The sequence below is a fragment of the Myotis myotis genome, unplaced genomic scaffold (assembly GCF_014108235.1).
Source record: "Myotis myotis isolate mMyoMyo1 unplaced genomic scaffold, mMyoMyo1.p scaffold_m19_p_1, whole genome shotgun sequence".
NCBI classification, from domain to species: domain Eukaryota; kingdom Metazoa; phylum Chordata; class Mammalia; order Chiroptera; family Vespertilionidae; genus Myotis; species Myotis myotis.
This window is the reverse complement of record NW_023416313.1, coordinates 223,026,233-223,053,726: the sequence shown is the minus strand read 5'-3', so window position 1 is coordinate 223,053,726 and position 27,494 is coordinate 223,026,233. Positions and strand designations below refer to the sequence as shown.

The 27,494-nt window shown below is 60.0% G+C and overlaps 1 protein-coding gene across 5 annotated transcripts in view; it reads right to left on the bottom strand.

The window, feature by feature from the left end:
* The window catches only part of SYNE3 (spectrin repeat containing nuclear envelope family member 3), a 68,388-nt gene extending 41,376 nt beyond the window's left edge, over nt 1-27,012 (bottom strand). For all 5 annotated transcript variants that reach the window (XM_036317869.1, XM_036317880.1, XM_036317891.1 and 2 more), the window contains exon 1: nt 26,916-27,012. The gene's annotated coding sequence lies outside the window, so the exon portion shown is untranslated. The remainder of the gene's footprint in view (nt 1-26,915) is intronic.
* Nucleotides 27,013-27,494: the final 482 nt, after the last annotated feature.

Sequence of the window (27,494 nt, the reverse complement as noted above, 5' to 3'; positions counted from 1 at the left end):
TTAAGGCTTGAACCTGGCTCTGTCGGATTCCAGCGCCTGAGGTGGTCTCACTGACCACACTGGCTCCAAAGGCAGGTCCGACTCCATCACCCATCAGAGCGCCGAGCAGGCCTGGGAGGACTGGCCAGGGTCGCACCCCGAGGGAACCCGCTCTGAGTCCAGCTGTGAGCCAGGGGCACTGGAGCTGCCAGGGGAGGAAAGGGGACCAGGATCGGCCCCTCCCCCACCCTGGTCCTGGGGGATGGTGCTGGGGGGAGGAGGGACGACGGGAGGAGGTGGCATTACCAGACCCCGCAGGGCTGGGGGCCGCGGAGCAGGCCCCAGGCCCCAAAGGAGAGCGGCCCCAGGCGGGGAGGACAGGCTGTCGCTGTGGGAGAAACCCCTGGGCCGGCAGGGAGCCTGGCTCTGAGCCCAGGGGCTGCCCCTCCTGTGCCCGGGGCAGAGCACAGGGCAGGAAGAGTGGCTGTGAGGCCCCAGCCAGGCCGGCCCAGGCTGTCCGTCTCGAAACTGCGAAGGAAGCAGCTCCTTTTGCCCTGATTTGGGGCCCCCTGAGCCGCCGGCTGAGCTGCAGCTTGGTCTCCGGGGAACCAGCCTTTGCAGGAAAAACCACAGGATCTGGCACCGACAGGAATCTCCTGGCACTGCCCACCAGCCGGATCAGCCATGACTGCCAACTGGGGCTCAGAACTCTGTATCCTGGGAGTGGGCTGGCATGAACCCCCCCTTCTCCTTCCTGGGCCTGTGAAGGAGGTGCAGGCGGAGGTCCATAGTGGGTCTGCGGTGCCACCAGGAAGGGGCAGACACCCCATAAGGGCCAGGATGGAGCAGCCCCCACCTCGATCCCTCCGACACATTCCCGGGAAATGTGCAGACCCCAGACCACCACTGCCATCCGGTGATCCCGGCCCCCCAAGAATCCTGCTCAGACTTAACCACACTCAGCAGGGACACCCCTACAATATGTCCCCAAAACCCTTCCAAGCAGAGACGGGGTGGAAGTCGGGTTCCCAGAGTGGCTGCCATGTGGCCGGTATCACCATGTTATAAAAATGGCCGCGGCCCTGACTTGTTTGGCACAGTGGATGGAGCGTCGGCCTGGGGACTAAAAGGTCCCAGGTTCGATTCCGGTCAAAGGCATGTACCTTGGTTGCGGGCACATCTTCAGTGGGGAGTGTGCAGGAGGCAGCTGATCGATGTTTCTCTCTTATTGATGTGTCTGACTCTCTATCTCTCTCCCTTCCTCTCTGTAAAAAATCAATAAAATATATATTTTTTTAAAAAATGGCCGCAAGCCTGCCCGAAGTGGTGGATCCAGGACTCGCCGGAATAATCGTAACTGCCAACGTGTCCCTGGCAGCCTGTGTGCCTGGCTCCGTGATAAAGAGTTACCGCCCCCTGTAGAGGCCCAGCGGGATGCTTAGTCCCATCCCTCCTTTAGAGCTGAGAACGCTGAGGACCAACCATAGGTATCCACAGAGGATGGTGAGGGGCGGGGCCGGGACTTGACCTCGGGGTGGCCTGAGTCCAGAGGCTTTGCTCTTCAATACCACAGTGCGACCTGGCTTCCACGCCCTGCCTGTACCCCCCAGAGCCCACGGAGAGCTGCCCATGCGTGCGGGAGCCTGGGGCAGCCAGCCCTCCACAGTCACCTCCGTCCGTGCTTCTAGTTCCAGCAGCCGTCTCCTGGACATGCATGGGGCCTCCGCTTACACATCTAGCATTGGAAACAATACAGAGGCCCCAGCTGCCCACACGGGGCCTGGCCGCTCGGCCCTGTGCCAGCCCTGCTACCCACGGGCATTTGGTTCTGGGACCCAGAAGCCTTTAGGAGTCAGACCTGAGTCAACTCCCGCTCCCACAGCAGGCCGTGACCGCCTGGCGTGCCTGCTCCCCCAGCCTGGCCCGGGGCCCTCACCCAGACTGAGCCGGAGGCCAGGCCCGGTGTCCTCCCATCCCGTGACTCACGCCTGCGCTGCCACACAGTTTCCATCCCCCGTTCCCACTGCTCCTCCGGGCACAGATGGAATGTCAGGGACTGCGTGCGGCTGGTTTGCACCCAGCGCTCGTCCCAGTGGCTGCTGGGGCCGCGTGTGTTTACTTGTCACGGACAAGGTTCTGGAGAAGCGCCGCTCGGAGCACCGCACAGGCCGCAGGAGGGTCCCGGGAGCTCTCTGTCCAGGGCGTTTGCAGCGGTTCTGAGAGCAGGGAGCGCAGAGGGAAGGAGGGAGTCTCTGCAGCGTCCTAACACCTTATTCTATGTCACAGCCTCCACGGGAGCTGAGCCCAGGCGGAATAATTCGGGGCTCTCCCGCCTGAGAGGTAACCCCAGGCTGTGCCAAAGCCACCCCAACAGCAGGGCGGCTCCCCCACCCTCTGCCATTGGCTGTGAACGGATATGCAGGAGCCCTGCACGGGGCTGGGAGGGCCCCTACCATCCAGCCACAGAGGGGATGGGCCGGCGGCTGCTTTCCTGACACGTGCTGAGGGCGGCTTGCCATCAGCTCTCCATCACCGATAAGTGGGGTTTGGCCGTGAAAACCAGCTCTCTCTCTGGTCCAGCGACTCCCCCGTATACCTTGGCTATAAAGCAGCATTTCCCATTGCTCTGACATCCCCATCCAAGCTCTCCTTCACTGATAAATGGGGTGTGGCCTAGCGACTCCCCCGTATGCCTTGGCTATAAAATGGCATTGCCATCGCTCTCAAATCCGCTAAACCCAAGCTCTCCATCAAAAGGCCGAGTCTGGAAGACAAGATTTCCGCTCTGTAAATGCTGTCCTTAGCACTGCATCGCCAAATAAATATACCTCTGGGAGGGAGAGAAGGCACAGGACAACTAAGAGAGAGGGGGTGGGGGGGGAGGTGGAAGGGGAGGGGAACAGAGGCTAGACTGCCCAGAGAGGAGAGGCGATCAAAGGCGGGTGCTTGGCTCCAGGGCTCCCAGCCGTGGTTCTGAGGGAGCCTGGCCACAGGGTCAGAGCCGGCCGCTGGCAGCATGGCTGCCAGGGAAGGAGGGTCCTATAGTCTGGGGGGCAGGGTCTGGCCATTGGTTGCAGGTCAGAGGGCCCTGGACAGGACATCGGGGAATGGGTCTGGGCCTCGAGACACTGATCACCTTGGACCACAGGCGAGAGGCTGGGCAGGGGGAGCAGGCACCCGCCGGCCTCAGCTTCTTCAGAACAGCGAGCGTCGCGTCGGTGCTGGGGTCTCGCACTGCAGGTCACACCCCAGCCCCACACTCAGCAGCCACAGCAGCCCCTGCACCCCAGGTTCCTGCACAGCTGCCCCATGTGGCCGGTGACAAGGCCCCTCCCTGAGACCACCTGGCCCGATATGGCTGAGCCTCCGGGATGTCAGCAGCCTTCCTGCGCCTGCCCTCGCCTTCCTGCCCAGGTGACCACAGCAGTGTCCCCACGGCATGGCAGAGCCTCACTGGCCCTGGGGATCACAGGTGCCTCCCGCCTTCTCTCAGGAGGAATCGTCCCCACAGGCATCAGTCAGACCGAACCCACCAGACCTGCCTGGCCGCCTGGCCACGCCTCCCTCCGAGCCAGCACCCTCTCCCTGCACTGTCTGGGCCGCAGCCCAAGGCAGCAGGTTTGACCACACACACCTCACCACACTCCTCCTGTGTCCCCTGCATGCAAAGCCCATGTGAGCAGGACTTTCAGAGAAAATGCTGGCTGCACAGGAACCCACCCTCGGAACCGCTCTCCTCACGGAGGGCCTCAGCATGAGGGCCGTCTCCGATGAAACGATGAAACGTCTTTCCTCTCAGAGCACTGCCCCAAGCACGGGCCTTTTCCTGTGCTGTTGGCTTTCATTAGAGGAAACAGTCAAGACTTCTCACAGAACTCCTGTTCTCCAGAGAAATCCCTCAGGCCCTGGAGAAACCGTGGCTGGATGACAAAGCCAACACTCACCAGTGGTCGGCAAATTGCGGCTCGGCAAACCGCGGCTCGCGAGCCACATGAGGCTCTTTGGCCCCTTGAGTGTGGCTCTTCCACACAATACTGGCTCTTCCACAAAATACCGACTTCTGCGCATGGGCCACGAAGTTTCAATCGCACTGTACGTGTGCGCCTGCACGTGGTATTTTGTGGAAGAGCCACACTCAAGGGGCCAAAGAGCCGCATGTGGCTCGTGAGCCGTGGTTTGCCGACCACGGGGCTAGACGCTTAGGGTCTGAGTGTTGCCTCCCCAGCTAGTTCTGCCTGGTAAGTCCTCCCGCACCCCACCCTCCTCACCAAGACATCACCCTGTCTCCTTTCAAGATCCAGTTACAGCCACTCGAGGGGGACTTCCCAGTTCCAGCCACCAACAGAAACAGCCCCTCCCTTCCTTGGGTCCCCTGGGGCCCTGTGTAGCATGCTTACTAATCTCGTTACATGGATTTCCCCGCATTCTCCCCACAACAACCATAGGAGGTAGGTACAAGCATCGGTCCCCTCTCACAGGGAGAACACGGGGGGCTCAGGGGGGCACGGTGAGGTCAGCAAGCACAGGCAGGCGGGCCCAGCTCCTCGACCGCCCTGTCTGGACGTCACTCTTCCTATTTGCTGGCACAAACCAGTGCATTCTCTGAAGGAGGCCAGCCAGGTTCCTCTCAGTGACTGGTGGGCTGCAGGGGGGTGGCCTTCACTTTTAACAGCATATGGAGGCATCACTGAAAAACAGTAAGTGCACTCAAATTGTACAAACTGACAAGTTTGACATCTATACGCCCCTAAAAGCCTCACCCCGATCAATATAGAGAACATATACATCACCCCAAAATTTCCTGACCCCATTCTAATCCCTCCCGCCTGCCCACACCCCGTCCCAGCACCTGCGGGGGTGCTCACTGTCCCTAGAGGCGAGTCTGCACTTTCGGGGGTGGGGGGGGTGGTTTACACAAATGGGAGGCACAGTACGGACTCCTTCCTGGTCCGGCTTCTTCCGCTCAGCACGACTGCTCTGAGACTCAGCCACGCTGCTGCCTGTGTCAGTGGGTCCTTCCTTTCCGTGGCTGAGAAACACTCCACGGCTAGGAAACCACGTGTTTCTTCACTACCCACTGGTGGGCAGTGTGCGGCTACTGCAAACAAAGCTGCTCTGCCCGCTGTGTGCGGACATAAGCTCTCACTTCTCTTGCAGAAGCACCTGGGAGCGGAGCGGCAGGATCATCCGGAGGCGTGTTTACATTTTTAAGAAACTGCCACAAAGCCGCCACACCTCTTTACGTGGCCACCAGCGCGTGGGAGCTCCGTTCCACACATGCCCCTGCGCCCAGTGTTTAATCCTAGCCCGTCGCATCTGGGCGGCCATAGCTCACTGTGGGTTCAGCTGGCGGTCCCAGGTGGGGCAGCGCCCCATGGACTCCGCGGGTGTAACTTCAGGGCACCTGACTGGGCTCCGGGCTCTGCGCCAAGCACGCCCAGGCCCTGCCTACTTGAAGGCTATTGGTGGGCTCAGCTCCAGCTCATTCCAGGCTCCTCCTACTTGAAGGCTATTGGTGGGCTCAGCTCCAGCCACCCCAGGCTCCTCCTACTTGAAGGCTATTGGTGGGCTCAGCTCCAGCCACCCCAGGCTCCTCCTACTTGAAGGCTATTGGTGGGCTCAGCTCCAGCCCACCCCAGGCTCCGCCTACTTGAAGGCTATTGGTGGGCTCAGCTCCAGCTCATTCCAGGCTCCGCCTACTCAAAGGCTATTGGTGGGCTCAGCTCCAGCTCATTCCAGGCTCCGCCTACTCAAAGGCTATTGGTGGGCTCAGCTCCAGCTCATTCCAGGCTCCGCCTACTCAAAGGCTATTGGTGGGCTCAACTCAAGCCCACTGGCTGGAGGCTAAAGGACTGAGGGGCTGAGTGACAGGGACACGTGCAAGCGGCAGGAGCCTGCTCTAATTCCAAGGGCTGCCAGAGGACTCCTTGAACAGGCGGAGGGTTCTCTGAGGACAAACGAGGCACCCTGAGCCAACAGCCAAGAGCCTGTAAGAACAGATAAATGAATGGAGTCCCGTGTGAGTGTGTGTGTGTGTGTGTGTGTGTGTGTGTGCATGTGGTGTGTGTGGCGGGGGGGAGGGGGGGGCTCTCTGAGCTCCCAAAGAGCGCTCCCTGTTAGCAAGGGGCATGCACACTGCCAAGGAACCCTGCTCTATCAATGCGCAGGACTGCAGCGATCACCTTCCGTTCTGGCAACTTAAAGCAACTGCACCGTGTCACCATGTTCCCACATGCCAGAGCCCTGGGCTATAATAAGCAACACGGGGCCACAGCACCTGGAGTAAAGGCTACACCCTTCCAACTTACAGTGCTCTGGAGCAAATGTCCCACAGGGAGGTGCCACTGAAGCTCAGCGATGTGAAATAATTTTCCAAAGCATGCAGAGCTGGGACTGAATCTCGGGCAGCCTGTACCTGGACACAGGTGGTCAGCACCCATGGTCCACGGGGTAGGGCGGGCTGAGGAGCTAAAGGAGCAGTAAGGTCATTGCCCTGCTGGATGGCGGATGCCGTTACCTCACCTGACCCGGAAGGCAACTACAGTGGCTGCCCCACAGCTCAGCCTGACAGTCTTCGATGCTGCCCAGGGCACATGCTGACATTCGGGCCAGTGTTCACACGTGGCCCGGCCCACACAGCTGTGTTTTGCCATCCGCCCACTTGCACCTGCAGCCCTGTGACTATTGTGGATGTTTGTCTTCCCATTAGGCTGGCGCCCCGGGGCGGAGGCTGTGTCTCATCTGCTGTGTGTACCCCTGCCTGGAGCACAGCAGGTGTGGAGGAGGACGATGCTGCTCACTAACTGAGCACAATATCAACGTTCTTGGAGAGGCTGGGCTGGCTCTCACCGGGCCGGGCCGGGCCGGGCCGGGTGGGGAGTGGCTGGAACTGCCCAGCTGTGAGACTGGCTCCGATCTCAGGCCGCCGGACTGGGCCTCACGGGAGATGGGACACCCCAAGGAGCAATGAAGGTTCTACGCCCTGAGGGGAGTCTCAGCGTGTCACAGTTGGACCACTGCTTAGGAATCCTTCCATCTAGCTGTGCCATTTTACAGATGTGGAGACTGAGGCTTAGAGAAGGAAAGAGACCCACCCAACCCCTTGTAGCGGCTCAGTGTCAAGCATGTGGCCAGGATGCCTTTGGCATAAGGACATCCTGTGCCTCGGATGGGGAGGAATATACTTCTGCAAAGCGACCCACAGATAGCCAGCCACCATATTTACGAACAACTCATTTTCAGCAAGGGCGCCGAGACAACTGAATGGGGAGAAACAGTCTTTTCAACCAACGGTGCTGGGACAACCGGACATCCATATGCAAAACCGAGGCCAGCCCTCCCAGTCACTGAGCATGTATGAGGGGCCAGTCAATATACCCCTCCCTCTGCAGGCACCCATTACCCCACCTGACCCGTAAGGCCACTTTGAAGGTTGGCGTCACTGTCGCCATCGCAGAGATAAAATAACTTGACTTTAAAATTTCAGAGCTGGTCCCCGTTACTGCCGAGAGGGGATTGAACTCGGGACGACTGGACCCAGAGCCGCAGACGACCCAGTTGCTTCTAGCCAGATGCTTCAGAGAACCCGACACCATCCCAAGTCCAACTGGTCTTACAGGCATCACATGCCGGGCAAGAAAGTTTCCCATCAAGCGATGGAACAGAGACAAAAAGAGAGCAGAGTGTGGTCTGACAGGATGGACCAAACGCTGGCGTGGGGGTGGGGGGAGCGGCCTCCAAAGACGGCATTGGCCACGGCACTGGCCACGGCATTGGCCACGGCATTGGCCACGGGAGGCCCATTGCCTCTGGGCAGCCTCGGAGGAAGCTGAGCTGAGCGAGGCCCCCGGAAGCAGCCAAGTACCCTCGGCCCAGTCCCGGCCCAGGATGCTGGCTGCGCTTGGTGTCTGGAATCCGTGTGAGATGCTACGCAGTTCCACGCAGCTGCCTTTGCCGAGTTAATAATACAAACACCTTTCATACTCGGCAGACAGGCGTTACCACTCACGTCCACTTTACAGAGGGGGACGCTGAGGCTAGAGAAGTGTCACAGCCTGCTCAGGGCCCCAGAGCTCATGGTGGGGAGACAAGGAGCCAAATCTCAGACCGTGTGACTTCAACACAGATGTGCCCGGGGCTGAGCCAGGCGCGGGGCTGCGGTGACCACGCTCATGGTCTGCGTGACCCTAAATGAGGTCGCTATGGTGTGCCATGGAGAGACACGCCCCAGGCTCTGGGAGCCCAGGGAACGGAGCAGTGATGCTGACCAGGGGGCCCAGGGAGGGGCTCACAGAAGAAGAGGGGACACCCCGGCTGAGAGGCAAAGGATGAGCAGGGCCTGGCTAAGAGGAGAAGTGGGAAAGAGTATGACAAGCGGACCGACCGGCATGAGCAAAAGGGAAAGTGCCCTACCACCCACCAAGGCAGAGGTGACGGCGCCACCTTGCAGGCGGGGAAACCGAGGCTCAGAGGGGTCCACTCTGCTGCCCGGCCTCGGGACCAAGCCGGCCCGTGTGGCCCAGCCCTGTGCCATGCTGCCAAACGGCCAGTGAAATGAGGAAGCCGGTCAGGAAGGCAAAAGAAGGGGTTCCTTTCTGAGTCAGAACAGGATTTCCCATCACACACCCGACTGGCTGCAGGGACAGGGGGTGGGGGTGAACCCCAGTGGCTCAGACTGACGAGGAGCCGGGCCAGGCAGCCCCCCACAGTGTGTCTGACAGGGCGAGGAGCCCACGGGGCATGCACGGCCCGGGGCGACTGCAGATGGGCCCGGCGGCGCCTCCCCAGGAGGTCTCTTGGGTGCGTGGCTCAGAGGGAGTCAGGACGGACAGGGACACCCATCCCAGCTGCAGGGGCCCTGGGCCTGGGGTTCCGGGAACTGAGGCTGAGAAACCCCAGCTCCCTGGCCTTCTCCCCTTCGTGCCCTCATTCCACCAGAGGAAGGGGGTGGCCTCCAAAGCCAGTGCACAGGCAGAGCCGGGCGGGGCTCCCCTCCCCCCGGGAAGCACACCAGGTGATCCCTGCCCTTCCGGAGCCTGGGAGACGCTCGCGTCCTTTATGACAGATCCTGTTCCAACACCTTCTCCGCACCAGGCGCTCGGCAGAGCTGGAGAGCAGGGCGATGAATGACACGGCCAGGTCCCGCGCTCCCGGGGACTCGGCGCCTCCATCTCCCATCCCCTTCAGGGGGTGGGCCCAGCACTAGGGGCCTGCTCAGCAAGCTGGTCTCCCCGCCACCCCGGGCTCCACAACATGGCACTGCTCACCCTGCCACCGCCTGGAACCCATTGGCCCACAGTGTCCCACGGCAGCACCCCCGAAATGCACCTTTAAATCGTCTCTGGGGCCCAGGGCTTACACTGCCCTTCTGACCACGTGTGTGTGTGGCCAGACCGGCATGAGGGCCCCACGAGCCCCGGAAACGACATGTGGGCCCCGGCCCCTGGGCAGGCCTGCGGGCCTCCTCAGCTTCCCACGGGCGACTGTGGTGTGAGTCACTAACATTTATTTCTCCTGGTGAATGACCCAGAACACTCCACGGGGAGGACGTCACCAGCTGTCCTCCGCCCTTCCCATTGGCCAGACAGTTATGTGGCATTTGTCCTGCTGCTGCTGCTGCTGCTCTCTCAGCCCTAGAACAAAGGCAAATAGGTCACTTCTTTGTAACAGCGAGCAAGCCCTGGGCCCCTCCGGCCTGGCCCACTCTTGTTATGATGCCCAACGGTATTTCTGACCCGGAGATGCCATTTTCCTCGGCCCTGCGTGTTCCTTCCGTATCCGCAGCAGCCTTCTTCCCAGCCCTTCTCCACAAAGCTCCAGCTGCCTGCTGTACCGAGAAAGACCAGGGAATCAACCAGACCTCCGGGCTGGGCCCAGCAGGGCAGGGCTCCCTCCTGGGGCGTCACTGCCTGGACCCCCACCCTCACCCACAGTTGCAGAGGCCTGCCTTTTTGGGGACCCTTCCTACGAGCTGCTGGGGCTCGGGAGCAGCCCGCTGAGCAGGTTCAGAGCTCGGTCAGCTGCTGAACATCCAGGCGGCTGTAGCCAAGTGGATATGGCTCCCCGGACTTCACTCTCCCATCTGCAAAATGGGGCCACAATAACATGACCTTCTCACCCCGGTCTGAGCATTCAGCGAGTGCTGTCGGTAATCGCTTAGTAAAGTAGGCGTCATTGAAGTGTTTAAAATAAATAAACTGCAAACGTGACCCTTCCGAGAGGAAAACAAAGATGTGATGGGACAGCCAGGGGAAAGGAAATGGTGAGGAAGAGCTGGTGATATCCATTCCGTGGAACATTCTGGGCCGTTGACAATGAGAAGTGTGGTATTCACACCGTGGACTAATGCTGTGGCTGACAAAAACATGTTTTTACAGTGTGTGGCAAAAGTCCGTGCACACGGGGCCGGCCCTTTCCCGGGAAGGATGGGAGGCTGAGGATGTTAGGCTGAGAAGCTGCATGGGCTCGCCACCACCACTCCCACCTGCAGCTGTGGTGCGAGAGCAGGGACCACGTGGACAGGATCAGCATGGCTGTGCGCCAATCACTCCATTTACCAAAGCATGCAGCGTGTGGCCAGCGGGCTCTAGCTTGCCAGTCCCTGCTGTGCAAATTATACAGAAACTGTCAAGAAGATGGAGATCGAAGAATCTGGAAGAGTTCTCCTCGAGCAGTGGAACCATGGGTATGTTTTTAACATTTCAATTTCCTTAAGGTGCAGGTTTTTTTTAAAAATTAAAGGACTTGAACATTATATACATTCTAATAAATTAAGAGATTTCACAGTCCTATTAGACTTTCAAACTAAGTTAAAATGAGTATAATTAGTATTAATAAGCCCCGGTGTTCATTTTGTACAGAAAAAGTAGAGACTTTGAAGTATGGCCAGTAGGGAAAGAACCTGGCTTCTCCATCTACTGGCTGTGCAGCCTTGCGAAAGTTCATTACCCTCTCTGTTCCTTGTTTGCAAAGTGAGGCTAGCAATGACACCAACAAGCAGGCACAGTCCTAGCACTGAGCCTGGGGCACAGTGGGCCCTGAATGCAAAGACCCACAGGGACCCACCTGGGCCAGATCCTGCTGCCGCCCGGCCACGTCCTCCCCAGACGTCATCACCAGGACCCGGACAGACTAGCAGCCCAGCCCGCTTTACTTTCCGGCTGAGGAAAGCGCCGGCCCTCCGCTCTGTGCGCGTGGCTCTCAGTTTGGCTTATAAAATGACAGAACAATTTGAGCCTCGCTGTTCAGTTAGTAAAAGGCACCACAGCCAAGGAAGACCGGGTTCATTCCACACGGAAGTTCTCGGAGGGAGGGGTGCCTGTGGCTGGACTCACTGGGGAGACAGACCCCCCAGCCCATCAGGGCCAATCCACGCCCGGCCCCGGAAGCCCAGGCACCAGGGTTCGTGGACTCCTCCCCCAGGACATCGGCCAGTCTTGCAGGAGGCAGAGCGACCCGAATCCTCTTTTTTTGGCAGAAAGGGGTATTTAAGGGGTCAGGGTCAAAGGCCTTTCTGACTTAAACCCTCCAGTGTTCCCCAGCCCCCACCCAAGAAAGTCCACAGTGCTTAGTGGGACCACTGAAGTCCTTCCTCATCCATCTCTCAGCTCCACCTCCCACCATTCCCACCGCCTCGCCTGCAGCAGGAGCTCCCCCTCCCTGCTCCTCTTTGCCTGGCTACACTCACCATCAGCTCTGGCATCACCACCTCCAGGAAGCCCTTCAGGATTTTTCAGGGGGTAGCCAGCCCCTGGGAACTAACATTGCTAAGTGCGACCTGCTAAGTGCGCACGGGTGTCAGGCATTGTGTTAGGTGTTTACACACACCAGCTAATGGAGGCCTGCAGCCACTGTTCAGTAGGAATGTTTGTCTTCTTTTTATAGATAAAGGGATCCAGGTTCAGAGCTGGTTAAGTAAACTGCCCAAGGTCACACTGCGGGTGATCCTGCTCATTCTCCCCAACAGCCCCGCAGCGGGGCCCAGAGGGTTAAAATCATCCCCAGGTGCTGGAGGGCGAGGTGCTGTCCCTGAGCTGTCTGGAAAGTCTGTCCCTGTATCACCAACCCCTGTTGGCCATCACGTATCCGGAAGCCTTGCAGCAGCCGGGGACCTTGCCTCCAGGAACCGGCCCTCCCTGGAGTCCAAGGTCGCTGGCTCACGGGCTGCGCAGACTGCAGTCGGCACATGCCCGGTCCTGCCTGGGCTTGGAGACGCCAGCTTTACGAGGTGACTGTGAGCACGAAGGCACCTGGCCTGGCCGGACTTGTGTCCTGTGGTCTCTGGGGTGGGACCACGAAGGTGTTGCCAGCACAGGTGAGGGATGGCTTTGTGGACTCAGGGGTGCCGCCCTCACTCCCAGCCTCAGCACCAGCGCAGTGGGCACCGGGCAGCAGGGAGGAGCGCCCCTGGGGCTCTGGGAGGGCCGTGTTTCCCAAACCCAAGGCCGCGTCCCCTCCTGCGGGAGACTGTGCTGGGCTGAGCCCCCGTCAGTCCCGTGGACAGTACTCCACTTGTGCGGCGCTTGGAAGCTGACCAAGCCTTGTCACCCCATTATCTCCCTGGACCCCCTCTCTGACAGCCACCCCTTTCCCCTGAGGTTCCCGGGCCTCCCCAACAGTCCCCAGGAGAGCCCGCCCCGAGGTCACCCACCCTGCGGGGGAGGGGCAGTCACATGTGAGCCTGTCCTTTGTACCCCAGCCAGCGGGCTGTGGGCGGCAGACACACGGGGCTTCCCACGCCAGGCACGGAACACACTGGACTTTCCAACTGTTTTCTCCTCCTCGCACACAATGCGGGCTTTGATGGGTTTCCCTGAAGGGACCGCGGGCTCACATGCTGGGCATGGACGGCGAAGGCCCGCCCCGCTGACCACCCTCCCGCAGGGCGGCCGCCAGTCACGGTCACTGCCCATCCCACGGCCTGGCGCACAGTAGGGCCTCGGCAAGGAGTTGGTCAGTGAATGAATGAGTGAATCTCCGCTGTATGTGCTCAGTCATTCATTCCTTCAAGAACCCCTCAGTGTAGGGCCCACGGGGGACAGTCAGTCACACCCACTTGCACCTGCACGTCCTCTCCCCAGTCCCCCCCAACGCCACCCTCTCGCACTCACAGGCGGGGGCTGGGTGTCCAGCATTCCTCAGGGGACCGAGAGGGAGATGCTCCAGGGGACAGAGGGGTGACAGACCGGTGAGTCCGATGCCAGCATGTATTCCGTGTGCTGGCTGAGTCTCCCCAGGAGTGCGAGGGTGCAGAGGGCACTGGCTGGCCCCCCTCCCCTGTCGCCGCCCAATCACAGCCGCTGCAGCGCTGATCCCTCCACTGAGTCCCTCGGCTGAGCCTCTCTCCCGGGCCTCAGGTGGCCCAAGGTCAGGCTTCCTCCCAGCCTCGCCCTGGGCATCCAGAGGGAGGCCCATCACAGGCACCAAACCAACAGGGCTGAGCCCAAGCAACAGGCAACGAATTATGACATTTCAGCCCATTTCACAGAAGGGAAGACCAACGCATAAAACTGGTCAGGAACTCACCTCCAGTAATTGTTTCCCAAGACTCTGATGATCCCATTTTTTTCAAAAGCAGCACCCTGAATCCTGTTTTCTAGAACCTTCTAGAGCCTTCCGCAGTGGCCCTGCGGAGACCGACTCCTCAGACGTTCTCTCCCGAGGGGACTCTGGAAAACTCCTCCCGGGGCCGGGGCTTCTAACCAGAGCCCCACGCGGAGCAACGAAGCTCCCACTCAGCTCTTCACCGAAAACCCTCAGCCCAGAGACTCCCCACGCCGCGGGGGTCTGTGAGGTCCCCCAATGATGCTGGTCTCCCCAAGACTGTGAAGCAAGCATGGGGAGTTACAAGAGCCCGGCTCCAATGGGAAGGATGCCAGCGATTAATTAACACCACCCGCACCCCCGCCCCCGCCCGGAAGCACCGAGGTGACGTAGGCGCCATCTCCCACGGGTCCCCCACAAGGGCCTCACCCGGAAAGCGGTCTTTGGAGCCGCACGGGCTCCAGCTCTGCCATCTATCGTGACCTGTGGCCTTGGACAAGCTCCCTAACTTCTTGGCCTCCTTGAAGCAAGTGCCAGATAAGATCTGTGCGGCCCTGGATGAAGGATGCAGCCTCACCCTCCAGCTCTTCACGTAGCGAGGGGAGAGGAAACAGCCAGCCACGGAGCGCGTGCCATGCGCCAGGCATGGGCCGCGTCCCCACCGGTGGCTCCCCTGAGAGGGTGGGTACCGCAGGTATTGCCTCTACAGATGAAGGAACTGAGGCTCAGAGAGGCTCCGCCCCTGCCACGCTCCCCCAGCCCGCACGGCAAGTTTCCTTCCTGCCGGTTCCGCCCCCCTCTGCCCACAGACGGTGACCACTTGCTGAATGAATGAACGAATGAACACTGGGTTCGAACGCAACCAGCAGACAGACCAGACCTGTTGCAGTGACTTGCTCAAATCTGCAAGGCCCACAGAGAGGGCTTCTAGAACAGGGGCCGCAGCCAGGGATGAAAATGACCTGAGGTTCGAACTCCAGGGTCCACAGAAAAGGCTCACTGGACGCAGCCACACCCGGCTGCTCGCGAGGGACGATGCAAGAACTGAGTTACTGCCACGCGGGCGGGACCACCCATCGAGCCAGAAATACTCACTACCTGTCCCTCTGCAGAGAAAAAGGCTGATGACAGGGGGACCTATAACCTGATAGGTAGAGCACCTGAATTAACCTGAAAGGAACCATATTATTTTAAATCGTAGAACACATACACTTATGTGAATAGGGGATTAAGTTTCTTCTATGTGAATAGAGAACTAATTTTTCTTAGTTTCATTTTCAAGGCCTGTGCAAAGCGATTGAGGGGGTGACTCAGCTGTGAATCCAGCAAGTAGAACCGATAAGTATGGTCAGGCCGACCCACCAGGAGTCAAAACACCATCTTGTCCACATCATCTCATCGCCTGATGACAAGGACAATAGCTGACGTCCGTTCCCCCCTCACCCTGGCCCCCTCCCCTTCATAGTCCTGCCCCTGCACCTGCTGGAAGGCGGGGCTTGATGCTTGTGAGCGCCCTGTCTTCTTGATGGGCTGGCCTCAAGAAACGCCTCATATGACTCAACCCTGCCTTCGTGACCGGACACAGCGACAGGCAGCCCGAGCCCACCCGGGGTTTCCCGGTAACAGTAACCTCTGTGCCAGAAGTTCCAGGGACCAAAGGGACACACCGCACCCCAACCGTCTATCAGCACAGCATGCCTCCAGGCCTGGGAATCCAGAAGGTTCCACGCTATTCCTTTCGGCAAACAGGTCACAAGCCTGGTATCCAGGACGGCTGAGCGGGCGGGTTCCCAGACGCGGGCGCTGTGTCTTCAGCAGGTCTGCCCGCAGCTTTCCTTATGTACAGACTTCAGGTGGCGTCTGCCATTAGCTGTCTCCCCTGCACTGGCAGGGCTTTCAGAGCCGCCTCCCTCGGCCTCCGAGACGGTATCGGGATCCTGGATTGGGTCCCACCCTCCCCAGGGGCCACGGTGTGAGTCCCGAGGGAAGAGACGGACCTCCCACGAGCACTCAGGAAGCAGGCACCCGGCCAGCTCTCCGGGGATAATGGGCCACCCGACACAGGACGCACAAGCCAGGGGGCCCGGCAGGGTCTGTGCGCTGGAGCTGTGCTTCCGTTTCCCTTCTGGGAGTTTAAGATCCAGGCAGCCCAGCCAGTGTGGCTCAGTGGTTGAGCGTCGACCTATGAACCAGGAGGTCACAGTTCAATTCCTGGTCGGGGCACATGCCCGGGTTGCCGGCTTAATCCCCAGTGTGGGGCGTGCAGGAGGCAGCCGATCAATGAGTCTCTCTTATCATTGATGTTTCTGTGTCTCCCTCTCCCTTTCTCTCTGAAATCAATAAAAAATTTAAAAAAGAAAAAGGAGGATGGAGAGGAAGACAGAGAGGGAGTTCCTGTCCCTCTAGACCAGTGGTTCTCAACCTTCCTAACGCCGCGACCCTTTAATACAGTTCCTCATGTTGTGGTGACCCCAACCATAAAATTATTTTCGTTGCTACTTCATAACTGTACTTTTGCTACTGTTATGAATCATAATGTAAATACCTGATATGCACGATGTATTTTCATTGTTACAAATTGAACATAATGAAAGCATAGTGATTAATCACAAAAACAATATGTAATTATATATGTGTTTTCCGATGGTCTCAGGCGACCCCTGTGAAAGGGTTGTTCGACCCCAAAGGGGTCTCGACCCCCAGGTTGAGAACCGCTGCTCTAGACCTTGAGCTTGTGCCACACATTCGTCCATCAATTGCTAGTGGCCCCGGCCACACTCAGAGACGTGGCCTGGTTTAAGCCCCGCCCTGCACGGAGGAGACCCCGGGGCTCAGGGCTGGGAGCAGGACTAGGGCTGGTGGGTGACACGGACTTCCAACAGTCGCCTAGAAAAGAAGAAAGTCGCACTGGCCGTCAGGCACGGCGGGGGCCTACGGGGGACAAGCGTGATCACGGTGTGGGGGCCGCACCCTGTACACCCCAACAGAAGAGTCCTCCGGAGGGGACAGGCTGGCCTTCACCCCCTGGATCCGCAGGAGCACAGGCCTGCGCCGGGGCTGACTCACCCGCCCTTGTGCCGGGTCCAGCTGCTGGTGGTGGGGCAGGGGCAGGCGGAGGTGCCACATGGTCACCAGTCCCCTCCCAGCCAGGGAGCGGCGCAGGAGCGCAGGGAGTGGAGCGCCAGCCTTGTGGGCCAACCGCCCACGTGGGGCTGGGAACTCCTTGCACATCTGTGATCACATCTGCTCCTCCCAGTGACTGCGGGGGAGTGTGACGGCCCCGCTGAACCGCGGAGGTGGCTGGGCCCATGGGGGTTATGTGACTTGTCCAGATCGTAGCTCGGTGTCAGAACCAGGGTCCCAGCACACCCGTGTGACCCCACCATCGGGGCTGCCGGCCCCACACCGGGAGCAGAGAGGAGGTCAGCCGAACTAGATGGTCTCAGGGGCCTTTGCACAGGAAGACGGGTGACTACCTGAAACACCAGCGGCCCCTGAGCTCCTGCGGCTGTGCAGGGGCAGCTCTCACCGCTGGGTGAGGCTGGTGGCACAGGTCCCCCCACCTTACAGAGAAGGGGGCTGAGGCCCAGAGAAACTGTGCCCCCCGGCAAAATTAGAGGGTCCTTCCTGGGCCCTCCAGCCCTACCAGCTCCCCTTTTGCTGAGTCATCGTCCCCAGGATGGTCAGTCTGTTGAAAGCACCCACCTCACCCACCTGACACCTCCCCCCAGCCCCCTGGCGGGGCAGGGACGCGCCTCGGGTGTCCTCCCTCCTTCCTGTCCTGTCCGTGGTGAAGGAATGCGGTTGCCCAAGGCTGGCAGCTTCTGGGCAGAAGAGCCAGGTCCCGGCCACAAACATGTGCCTCTCTGGCTCCCAAACCCAAGTGGCCGCAGCCAGGAGCTGGGTGACTAACCCCAGCCTCCCGTGGGGGCAGACATGGGAACCACGGGGCTCCCCGCCTCCTCTAAGGAGCATAGCCACAGGCAAAGCCTGGGGCACCCCCCCTCCTTCCTCCCCCTCCCCCCAACCCCAATGCGGGTGGTTTTACCCAGAAGGAAGTGAGGGCAAGAGACACCACGAGATGGAATGTTTGAAAAATCGGTTCTAAAATTATTTCTGAGCAAAGTTGAGTTTGCAATCAGCAAACAGACAAATGAGCAAATGAAGTAGGCCGGGTCCCCTCGCCGCCTGGTCCTGAGAAAAGGAATTTAACCCGGCAAGCCCCCTGGCTCACGTCCATCCTCCACCTGCCGGCCTGTGGCCACCACGTTCCCACAGCCAGTGAGCCAGCCCCGGGCAGGTTCCCGGGCGGGTTCCTCGGGACCCAGTGCGAGAAGGGTGGGGACGGGGACGGGTGGGGTGCTCCAGGGTGGGTCGGCTCTGACACCGGGCATTCCTGAGCCCATGTGACACTGGCCACACAGGAAGGGTTTCCTCTGGGGAGCACCACTGGGGGCTGTGAAGATGCCTGGTGAGGGGGCGGAGTTTCTAGGCTGACTCACATCCTGCCCAGCGAGGCCCGTGTGGGTTGGTGTCACCTGCAGGGACTCTAGGTCAGGGACTCTGAGTTCAGTTCCCAGCTCCGCTGAGCAGCACCTGACAGCAGGCGACTTAAGCTCTGTCACCTGGAGGCATCGGGCATGCCTCCCCGAGGAGCTGGGAGCATAAACAGAAAACTCGGGGAACGCTAAGCTATGCCTGCATCCAGTCAATGCCAAACAGATGCCAGCTGTCAGGATAAACTGGGCAAGAAATCTTAGCCCGGCCAGTGTGGCTCAGGGGTTGAGCATCAACCTAAGAACCAGGAGGTCACGGTTCGATTCCTGGTCAGGGCACAGGCCTGGGTTGTGGGCTCAATCCCCAGTGTGGGACGTGCAGGAGGCAGCTGATCAATGGTTCTCTTATCATTGATGTTTCTATCTCTCTTCATGAATGAAATCAATAAAAATATATTTTAAAAAAATCTCAGACGGCACCTGGTCCACCGCATTCGTGCACACATCCATTCATGCATCCATTCATTTGTTCACGCATCCATTCTCTCCTTCTGAGTATGTGTGAGTAGCGACGATGCAGGGCTACGGGGACAGAGAACCCTGCCCTCCTGAAGAGAAGGGCAGCAGCGGGGAGGCCCGGGAGGGGAGCGCTCTTTAGGCCGAGGGGAGAGCGAGAGGCAGGCCCGAGTGGGAAGAGCAAGCGGGTGCGTGGGAAAGAGAACCAAAGCCAGACATGAGTCCCTGAGCGGCCCAGAGATGTGGTCTGAGCCGCAGAGGGAGGGGACGCTGAGCCCCCAGCTCCGAGCCCACCGCTCCCCTCTGTGCCCTGGGCTCCGTAGGACCTGCTGTCCGCTTCCTGCAGGGGTGCCCGAGCACCAGCAGCCCTAACGTTGGAAACACGCCCCTGTGAAGTGTACAGCCTTTCGATGAGACAATAACACTGATGGTGATAAAAGCACCGCTTGCTGGCTGGGGCGTGAGGATGCATAATCCCGTATCTCCGCCCTCAAGGTCACGGTCTCGTGGGGAATCAGAGCGAAACTGAAAATTCAGTGTCATATGTCCAGTGCAGTGGGCGCAGGAAAGCACCTGGCACCAATCCTACCGGCGGCTAAGGAGGGCTTCACGGAGGAGGCGTCGCGCAGGCAGTGTTGGTGGGAGCAGCAGGGAGGGCCGTGGCAGAGGTAAGAGCTGGCGCACAGGCCTGGAGGTGGCAAAGACCAGGAGGAGTCCGGGGCCTGGGGATGGGCACCGGGAGGTAGCCCAGGTGGTAGAAAGCATGAAATGCCCATCACGCAGGCAGGGGCTTGGGCCTTAACCCTGAGCCAAGCGGAGCCACTGGGACAGATGGCGGGGAGTCACCTGCTGCTCACGCGGCCTGGCCCCTCCTGGGGGCCGGGCATGGGGCACCTATTTCCAGGCTGTGGTTCGGGGACCAGAGATCATCAGACTTCCAGGCACCTCAGCCCTAACTCACCCTCCCATTTTAAAGGGCCAGCCCAGGTGAAGGTCAGGGGCGGCTGTGACACGGCGGGCTCCTCCCATCGCCACAGAAGGGCCAGGCTCTTTGAAACAACAAGGAAAGAGGCTCCCCAGTGAGTCAGCAGCTGTATTATTTCAGCAAATGCCACTTGGGAGGGGCTCGGCCCTTTCAGATCTCACATAAGACGCTTGGATTCATTGGCGTTTAACCAGCGGCAGCGGCTCACCCTCCAGACTCCATCCGCTCCCTGGTGCGGCCAGGTGGCCTGAGCCTGGGCCAGCCTCGCCGTTTCACCGTGCAACAGCCCAGTGGCGCTCTCCCGTGAGTGCGGGGGTGTGTGTGGGGGTGGCCGTGACGGAAGAGGTACTGGCCCGGGGGCCAGAAGACAGGGCTCAAATCCCAGGGGAGGCACCTGAGAGACCCAGGCCAGTCATTTCTGCTTGAGGCGACTCAGTGTCCTCACAGGGAAAGCCAGAGGCCCCGGCAAGAGAATCTCAAAGGCTCCATGGTTCTGACATTTTTATCCTCCACTGCAGCTGCCACTTCTACATACTTCTTTATATATATATATAATCTTTTTTATTGATTTCAGAGAAGGAGAGAAAGAGAAACATCAATGATGAGAGAGAACCACTGATCGGCTGCCTCCTGCATGCCCCCTACTGAGGATCAAGCCCACAACCAGGACAAGTGCCCTGACTGGGAATCGAACCTGGACCCTTCAGTCCACAGGCCAATGCTCTATCCACTGAGCCAAACCAGCCAGGGCTAAATACTTCTTGAACACGGCACACACAGCCCCGCCAGATACACGCAGGCACACACAGGCACACGCAGGCACACGCAGCCCCACCAGGTACACGCAGGCACACACAGGCACACACAGGCACACGCAGCCCCACCAGGTACACACAGGCACACACAGGCACACGCAGGCACACACAGCCCCGCCAGATACACGCAGGCACACGCAGCCCCACCAGGTACACGCAGGCACACACAGGCACACCCAGCCCCACCAGGTACACGCAGGCACACACAGGCACACGCAGCCCCGCCAGATACACGCAGGCACACGCAGCCCCACCAGGTACACGCAGGCACACACAGGCACACGCAGCCCCACCAGGTACACGCAGGCACACACAGGCACACGCAGCCCCACCAGGTACACGCAGGCACACACAGGCACACGCAGCCCCACCAGGTACACGCAGGCACACACAGGCACACACAGGCACACGCAGCCCCACCAGGTACACGCAGGCACACGCAGGCACACGCAGCCCCACCAGGCACACGCAGGCACACACAGGCACACGCAGGCACACGCACAGCAGTTGCTTCCTAGTCTCAGGAAGCTCCCACTTGTGCAAAGTTCTCTCCCATCAGGTTCTCGCCCAGGGCCTGCAGGGGGCATCAGGCACCCAGCAGGCAGATGGGAGCTGGTCACAGCGCTGCGGCCCCAGGGCTGCACTGCCCAGGTGAGCACACGTGCCCAGGTGAGCACCCGGGCGGGGACAACGGCTGCCTCCGTGCCCACCTCACAGCAGCAAAACCCCACCTGACGCACCCGTACTGGGACACCCAGCTCTGCACCTGGGACGGGCCCCTCTGCGGAGGGCGGGCGGAAGGACACGGGATTCTGGCAAAGAGAAGGTGGCCAGGAAGGGAATGGAGCCCCAATGAGATGGGTTCCCCCTGAACCCCCTCCCTCTCCCCATGCACGGCTGCCCCTGCACAGAGTCAGCTCAGGCCAGGAGGGAAGCGAGCACTCGGAGCCCCCCCCCGCTCCCCGCCTCCCCAGCTGACGGCTGGGGGACACCACCCTGTTACCCTCAACTTCCCCTTGTCCCGGTGCCGCAGGCCGGGCTGAGCCTCAGGAGCTGCAGCTTCTGGGGAGTGAAGGGTGTGAGCCCGCACAGCTCACTTTAAACGCTTCCCGTTTCTCAGTTCCCCTCTGGGGGACCGTCCTCTCCAGCACTGACAGGCGGGGACTGGGAAAGGCACTTACCCGCTCTGAGCCTGGCATCCCCCCGGAGCACGGGCGCCGCCATCCCCCGGCACTAAGGCGCTCTGCTAACATGCGTGCACCGAGCCTGCCCCGCAAAGGGTAGGAGCCGGCCGGTGCCCAGGCTCCCGTGGGAAGGGCGATTCCCGGCTCTGCATACACCTCCTGTCAGGACGTCCTGCTCATGTGTGCTCTGAGGTGCGCGGCCACCACAGGCCGCCGCTCCTGACTTTTACAGTCACAGCGATCACATCAGGTGAGTCGCAGGCGGCTCAGCCCCTCCTGCCTGTCCCCAGGAGCCCGTGGCCCCGCACAGCAGTGGCCCAGGTGCACTGGGCCATGTCCTGATGAGCCTCACGCCGGGGTGGAGCCCAGAGGCACTGTCTTCCCTCCTCACGCGCCTAATGCTGTCCTTGGCCAGGCCCGTCCCTCGCCATACACCGCCAGGCTGGTCCCGGCCTGAGGCTCCTCCCAGCTCAAACAGGCCAGAAAGGTCTGATTCAGAAGAAAAATCATTAGGCTGAGACTTCAAAAACATCCTGAGAAGCTGAGCTCCCAAGTGCTAACGTCTGCTTGTGGGATTACTTCTCCAAATGAAACATCTCGAGGCTGCGCTACCACAGGATTTGTGGGTTTGCGTCTTTAAATCCAGCACATTAATGCCGGAACCGTGGGTGGAGTCTGATGTTCTAAGAGAGCTCTGTGGAAAGGGCCCATGCCATCTTTTCACTTATTTGTATGTAAGATTTGATCAATACAAAGGGATGTACACAATGTTTCTATACATCATATGTAATGGGATATATGCAATGTTTATATACACTATATATAATGTCTATATGTTACACATGTTTATATATTATATGTAATGTTTATATATAATGTATAGTATATATAATCTATAGCATATACATTATATGTGCAATGTTTATATACTCTCTATGTAATGTTTTATATGATATATTATATATAATGTTCACATATAATATACATTATATATAATGTATAATACATACATAATATGCAATATTTATAGACATCGTATATAATAGAATGTATGCAATGTCCATATACAGTATATATAACTAGTGGCCCAATGCATGAATTCACGCACATTGAAAGGAAATTAATTAGAAGAAATATTTTAATATCACTATTTGCCCTTTCTCTATATAGACGTGTCAACCAAATTCACGATCGACAATGACAGATAGAAACACACGTGTGTGATTGGTGCCAGTGAGAGCTTTGTATGTATCGCACATGCGCAAGTCAACTTAGCCTTTTATAGATATAGAACAAACTTGCTTAATTAGACCCGCTTTCTGATTTAGCTAAACTTTTTCCAGTCCAGTAAAAACCCCAACTTCTCTTTCAGGTAATTGTCAGCAACACAGCAGTAAATAGCAACACAAAGCAAATTATTATTGTAGATCACGCAAGAAGAACAAAGGGTAAAATATTTACCTGCAGCCGTGTTTGGCTCTATTCTGTGCAGTGAGAAAACCTAGTCATTTTCAAGGTCCACCATTTCTTACTTCTGTTCAGTCGGGTCAAGTTTCTAGGCATTCTAAATCTCTGTTTTCCGGCTAATGAAAAGAAAACAGGATTCCACCGAGTCTCCTAGCTACCTACTCCAGGACTTCTGTGAGGATCAGATGAGATGAGGCACAGGAAAATGCTTCACAGACATTTGGTTACAGTGTGAGATGTTTCCACCTGGCTATAGAGCAAGCCGTGTTCCTGGGCTGAAGAAACTCCAAGGAGGCTAGTTGTTGCTATGGAGAGGAAGCCGGGCATTGCTACGTGTTGTCATTACCCAGAGGGAGGGAAGGACACTTAGCATATTAGCCTTTTATATAAATAGGTGGGTTATATACAATGTTTCATACATCATATATAATGTGTATATATAAAGTTCCTATTTGTAAATGATGAATCATAAAGATATTTGAAAATAAGGCCCATGCACCCATCACCCAAAGACGCAGCATAATGGATCCAGGGACATGGGCCAGGCCTCCCCCATCCTGTACCCTCCCACCCACCGGACAGCCCGCACTGCACTGTCAGTCCCTTACACTTTTTTTTAAGCTGCTTAAATGTGTGAAACAAGCTCTACGTGCAGAGGTGCATAAAACAGGTGTGCTCACGGATAATTACAAGGTGAATATCTTAGGAACCGCCCCCGCCCCTCCCAATGCCAACCCCTCCCCCCGCTGGTGACAGCTGACTTTTTGTAGGGCCACCCCCTCCCTGCTTTTGCCACCATCTACTTCTCATGTACGCATCCTTGAGCAACTCGGTTGCAATGCTTTGAGCTTCATCGCGTCCCTAGAGCAGCTCTCTGCTGCATCCTTGCAAGCATTTTGGAGATGCTGGGACCCCCCTCACCAATCTCAGCCCAGAGGCGCAGGCTGCCCCACGCTGTTACAATTCCACTGGGAGGGTCAGCAACGGCAAACACCACGAGCACGCCTCCGTGGCGTGTCCCTGCCACGCGGGGCATTCTGCTGGGCGCCGGCCCCAGCTGTCTCACGGATCCTCTGGGCAGCACACAGCGAGGTGTTGGGGCCGCTGATCTCTACTTTAGAGATGACAACATCGAGGCTTCAGCTGCCAGGACTGGCCCCCATCTGCTTCCTAGCTGCTCACCCCCAGGAACCTCATCCCTGGGTCCTGAAGCAGAGATCCGCAGGGGTGGGCCTGGTGGGGGCGTCAGCAGACACGGCCCCAACTTCCACCGCTCCGCCCAGGGTCCTCTCTTGGTGGCTCTCGGGCTACTTTCCGATGTTTTGGGGGAAAGAATCTTTGGCACCCACGTTTCCCAGCAGATGTCAGCGTGTTCCTGATGACCAGGCCCCTGCCTCGTCAGTACTGCTCGCCCCACGATGAAGGTATAGCACCGTGCGTGCACGGTCTGGGGCGGCCTGTGTGGTGCAATGCAGAGCCCCAAGTTCAAATCCTGCCACCACTCCTGCCCCTGAATCGCTCTCCTCCTCTGTACATGGGCCGCGACGGCAGCCCTGCAGCTCAGGATCACGGGTGAGGAGGAAAGGCTGCGAAGGAGCCACAGACACACCGTATCGCTGTCCCTCTGTCCCGCTGCCCCGTCTGCCAGGGTCAGGGACCAGCTCTCAGGGCTGGAAGGCTCCAAGGCGGGTGACTCAAGGCCACTCACCCACCTTTAAAATAACAGTTTTTAAAGTGATTTTTAGAGAAGGGGGAGGGGGATCGATCGGCTGCCTCCTACACGTGCCCTGACGAGGGATTGAACCCACAACCTGGGCATGTGCCCTGATAGGGAATTGAACCCACCACCGCTCGGTACACTGGTTGACACTCCAACCAACTGAGCCACACTGGCCAGGCAAGGCCACCGCCTTCTGACAGACATGGGGGGACATCAAGGCAGAGAGCAAAGGGCAGAGTTGAAGGGGGAGCTCAGGTGTCCCACACCGGCCTTCACCCCCAACGGTGGCCCCTGCTGGCATGTGCTGGGCCTGACACCATCCATACACAGGCTGGGGGGGTGTCTCCTTCAAGGGCACCCTATGGGGTGCCGGCACTGTCCCCCAAGGAGGAAAGGAACACCCGGACCAGGCGCTCTGCCTTGGCCACCCCCTCCAACAGCGGGTGACCAGGGAGGCCCCGCTGCCCTCCAGGCTCCCGGGAGCTCCCAGGGGCTTTGGAGGGGCACCGACCTCCCAGTCTTGCCTCCCCAGAGGGAAGTCACCTGCAGCCAAGCCAGGGTCTCCCCGCACCCCACCCCAGGTTTCCTTATCAGCAGGTAGAGGGCCCGCCCAGCACAGACAAGGCCACCACTGGAGAGAACATGCAAAGCAGCCGGCCACAGAGCTGTTCCCATGGCGATGGAAGCTCTCACTCCCCCTGAGGGTGGTGCCTGCCAGGCCACGGCCAGCCCGCACCTGAGGCAGAGCCTGAACTCAGCCCTCAGTGCCAGCAGTAAGTCCCCAGCACTTCCCCTCCCACCCCCAGGAGGACTTGTGCCCGAAATAAGCCTCCCGGCCCCCCAGCCCTGGCCCCCTCCCCACTCCAGCTGCCCTCAGAAGGGCCTCTGGCTGAAAACGGGCTCTCGGGGCGCAGGCGTGGCACAGCTGTGCTGTTGGCTGCCCAGCGGTCCTGCCTGAGGAATGTGCAGCCCCACACGTGTCAGGGAGCCCCGCTGGGGCACGGTTACAGGAAACGGAGCAAAACCGCCTGTTGGCACCGGCGCCCTCCCGCCTTCCAGCTCCCCAGCCCTGGGGCCTGTTGGCTGCCGGCTGGCTGTGTGGGAGGCAGGGCCCAGCCCCTCCAGAGAGTCGGTTTCGTTCTTGGCTGTGTGGCTCTGGGCAAATCACTCCCCCTCTCTGGGCCTGCGTCCTCTCCTTCCAGTGGTTGAAGGGGCTGTCCTGCCATGTGGCACGCTCCCTTTTCTGGGAGGACATCACCCCCCCCCCCACACACACACACACACACACACACACGGTCTCCTCCTGCCCTCACTGGAGGGGGGGACACATCCCCTGGGCGTGTCAGGCTCCCCGCTGGCTGCCAAGTGCGCGGGAAGGACACTGGCCCTTCAGAGGGTCCCGGGCAGCCTTGGGCCAGAGCTTCAGGGCCAACGCGATAAAATAGTAACGTTCGTTATCTCTCCACCCTCATCCCCGGCTCTGGAGTTTGGAAGCTGGGCTGCCCCTGGCACTCAGGGCTCCTGGTGAGACCACAGGGCCAGATCCGCCAGGGCCCCTGTTGCGAGTCCAGATGTGGAAACCCTAAGGGGGGTCAGCATCCATTTGGGGGGTCCTTCCGGCCGCCCGGGAGATCTTCGGCCTCCCCCTCCCTCCTCCTTTAGAATGGTGGCGGCGAGGCTCAGAGAGGTGAGCGGCTTGCCCTGCGCTGCACAGCAGGAGGGGAGTGGATGAAACGGAGCCTGCGGGTGCGACTTCCCCTCCCCACCGCGCGGGCTGCGGGCTGCGGGCTCGGGCTCCGGGCTCCGGGCTCGGGCTCCGGGCACTGCGGAGCGGCTCGCGGGAGCGCGTGTTCCCGCCGCGGCTACTGCCCAGGCCCGGCGCCCGCGAGCCGCGGTGAAAGGTCCGCTCCCCGGGCGGAGGCAGAGCGGACGCTGCCCGGGCTCAGGGGCTTTTTCTCGGGGCCAAGCCTCCGGGCGGGAGCGGAAGGACCGGGGATTTCGCAGGCGGCGGGGAACGGCGGGTTTAAACTAAAAATACCCGCCCGCCAGCAGCTGTCACGCCAGGCGCCCGCCCCCGCCCCCGCCGGGCGCGCTTCCCCGGGGCCCCTCGGCTTTCGGGGACCCCGATCCCTGGGGGGCGCGTCAGGCTGCGCGGGGGCTGCGGCCCCGACCCCCCGGCCCCCGCCTGGCCTCCGGCCGGACCCCACTTACCCGTGGAGCGGGGCGCAGGAGCGGGGCGCGCCGGCAGGTCGCGGAGCCGCCGGCAGATCGCGGAGCCGCCCTCCTCCTCCCAGCGTCCCGGGCTGCTCCGGGCGGGGCGGGCGGGGCGGGGCCGGGGAGGGGCCCGGACACTGGCCCCCGCCCCGCCCCGTCCCCCGGAGCTCCGGACGCGGGAGCCGCCCGGGGCCCCGCCTGCCGGGCCGGGCGGGAGAGGACCGCCCCGCTCCGCGCGCTCGGGACGCCCGGGTGTGCGAGCCCAGCCCGGCCGGCGCCCTCCGACCCCGGGCGCAGGGAGCGCGGGCGCTCACCCCACCCCGACCCGCGCCCAAGGCTGCCTCTCCCGCCCGAGCCGCCCAGCCCGGCCCGCTGCCACGCCCACCCGGGTCTCTTCTTCGGGAAGGCGCGGAGCTGTCCGTCCCGGGAAAGTTGAATCCGGGGAGGGAACTCCTCCGCGCGTGCAGCTCGGAGCGAAGACGGGGGGCGGCGGGGGAGAGGGGGCCCGGGGGAGGCTGGCAGGATTGCCCGCTCCGAGCCGAGGTGGGGGCGAAGGCATGGGCACCCCTTCCGCCG